The sequence below is a fragment of the Rhinopithecus bieti genome, unplaced genomic scaffold (genome assembly GCF_001698545.2).
Source record: "Rhinopithecus bieti isolate Rb0 unplaced genomic scaffold, ASM169854v2 repeat_12355, whole genome shotgun sequence".
In the NCBI taxonomy this organism is placed as follows: domain Eukaryota; kingdom Metazoa; phylum Chordata; class Mammalia; order Primates; family Cercopithecidae; genus Rhinopithecus; species Rhinopithecus bieti.
In genome coordinates this window covers 1,120-3,370 of record NW_016877764.1, presented here as the reverse complement: position 1 = coordinate 3,370, position 2,251 = coordinate 1,120, and the positions used below count along the sequence as shown (strand labels likewise).

At 46.1% G+C, this 2,251-nt stretch overlaps 1 pseudogene; it reads left to right on the top strand.

Moving 5' to 3' along the window:
• The first annotated feature begins 297 nt into the window (after window positions 1–297).
• LOC108525709 (peptidyl-prolyl cis-trans isomerase A pseudogene) lies at window positions 298–838 on the top strand (annotated as a pseudogene).
• Window positions 839–2,251: the final 1,413 nt, after the last annotated feature.

The following is a 2,251-nucleotide window of genomic DNA, read 5'->3' as shown; positions in this document are numbered from 1 at the left end:
CAGGGCTGGCTGCTCCACTTTTATTGACAAAGCAATGGGTTCAGGTACTATCAGCCTGATCCATCCATTGCAAAGTTCCCCACCAGCTCTTCTCAGCATCCTTCACAATAATCTATGAGGGAGGTAGCACCATTACTTCCACAGTGGTTACAGCATTTGCCTTCTTAATGGTGTCAGCGTCTGAGACCCTGATGCACCCAACCCCACAGTGGGAGGTACACCTGAGGTCCAATAAAAAATAGACCCCTCTTCAGCTTTGTAGACGCCTCTGCCAAGGAAAACCCCGTACTATTAGCCATGGTCAACCCCACCGTGTTCTTCGACATTGCCGTCGACAGCGAGCCCTGGGGCTGCGTTTCCTTCGAGCTGTTTGCAGACAAGGTTCCAAAGATAGCAGAAAATTTTCGTGCTCTGAGCACTGAAGAGAAAGGATTTGGTTATAAGGGTTCCTGCTTTCACAGAATTACTCCAGGGTTTATGTGTCAGGGTGGTGACTTCACACGCCATAATGGCACTGGTGGCAAGTCCATCTATGGGGAGAAATTTGAAGATGAGAACTCCATCCTAAAGCATACAGGTCCTGGCATCTTGTCCATGGCAAATGCTGGACCCACCACAAACGGTTCCCAGTTTTTCATCTGCACTGCCAAGACGGAGTGGTTGGATGGCAAGCATGTGGTCTTTGGCAAAGTGAAAGAAGGCATGAATATTGTGGAGGCCATGGAGCGCTTTGGGTCCAGGAATGGCAAGACCAGCAAGAAGATCACCATTGCTGACTGTGGACAACTCGAATACGTTTGACTTGTGTTTTATCTTCACCCCCAGACCATTCCTTCTGCAGCTGAGGAGAGCACCCTCCACCCCATTTGCTCACAGCATTCTCGAATCTTTGTGCTCTTGCTGCAGTTCCCTTTGGAACTGTCCCATGTTTTCCTTGTTCCCTCCCACGCCTAGCTGGATTGCAGAGTTTAGTTAAGTTTATGATTATGAAATAAAAACTAAATAACAACAACAACAAAAAGACCCCTCTTCTCACCTTTCTGATTCCTGAAACACTCCCATAGTGCTCATGGTCACGCACCATAAAAAAAATAAAATAAAATAAACCCTTTATTCCCAACTCCTCTTCTGAGGGTTCCCTTCTCCTCACTGCATCTACACTCTGGCTGTCCTCTCGGGCGCCTCTTCACTGCTGCCCTCTTCTGCCCTGTGTCATCAGATGCCACTCATTTCCCCTCCATCATGGGCATGGGTGATGTCCCCTCCTGCAGCGCACTACCCCTCGCTCTGAACATTTTAAGCTTGTCTCCGATACTCTCAAACCATGCCCATCAGAACTCAAATGACTCTCCACAATTCTGCCTCGGTCCTTGCCCTTCTGGCCTTCAGTGCTTTTATCTGCTACCCTACCACAGCCACTCACGCCTGTGGCTGTATCCCAGACACCGCCAGCAAGGGCAACCTCTATACTACAACTTCCAACACCCCATTCTCTCACCGCAGCCTCTCCAACTTAGCATTCTAGCATCCTGACTCCAACAATGTTTTGGCCCCAAAGTCACTAGTTTTTCACTGCCAAGTTATATGACTTATGCCAGATATATACTGTACAGAATTTGTAATGGCTACAAGTTCACCCAAAGATGACAAAAGTTAATCAGCCTTTAAACAAACCCAAACATAGCACCAATAAAAGGCAATGGAAACCTGTCTCCGAGACCTGGAGATGGCTCTGCTTTTCTGCTTTATGCCAGAAGAAACTCTTATCATTCTGAAAGAAAGAAAAAAAAAAAAAAAAAAAAAGAAAGCAAAAAGGATTTTGTGGCAGTGAGGCTACTCTAACTGTAAGGGCCACCTCCTCACAACCATGACCAGCCAGTAACCAAAGCAGGACGTGCAGTCACACAGAAAAAGAAAGCAAGCTGAAAACCAAAGTCAAGAATTCCACAAATGCAGTCAATATTCTCCAAATTCAGAGGCTTCTACACCACCATCAACTGGGACTAAGATCTCTGGAAGGCATAGATGCAAGACAGTAATTCTTTCCTTACAAAACTGGCTTTAATGATTTCACACCAATACTATGGTTTCCCCTGAAACACTTAAAAGCCTTCATGTCCAAGGCAACACAAACCCAAAGGGTATGAAAGTTAAATACTCCAACCAAAATGCAGGGAATGTGACACCGTAATCCCATGTAGGAGACAGAATGTGGAGAGTTCTTGGTTTTGATCCCTGTACCTGAAATCTT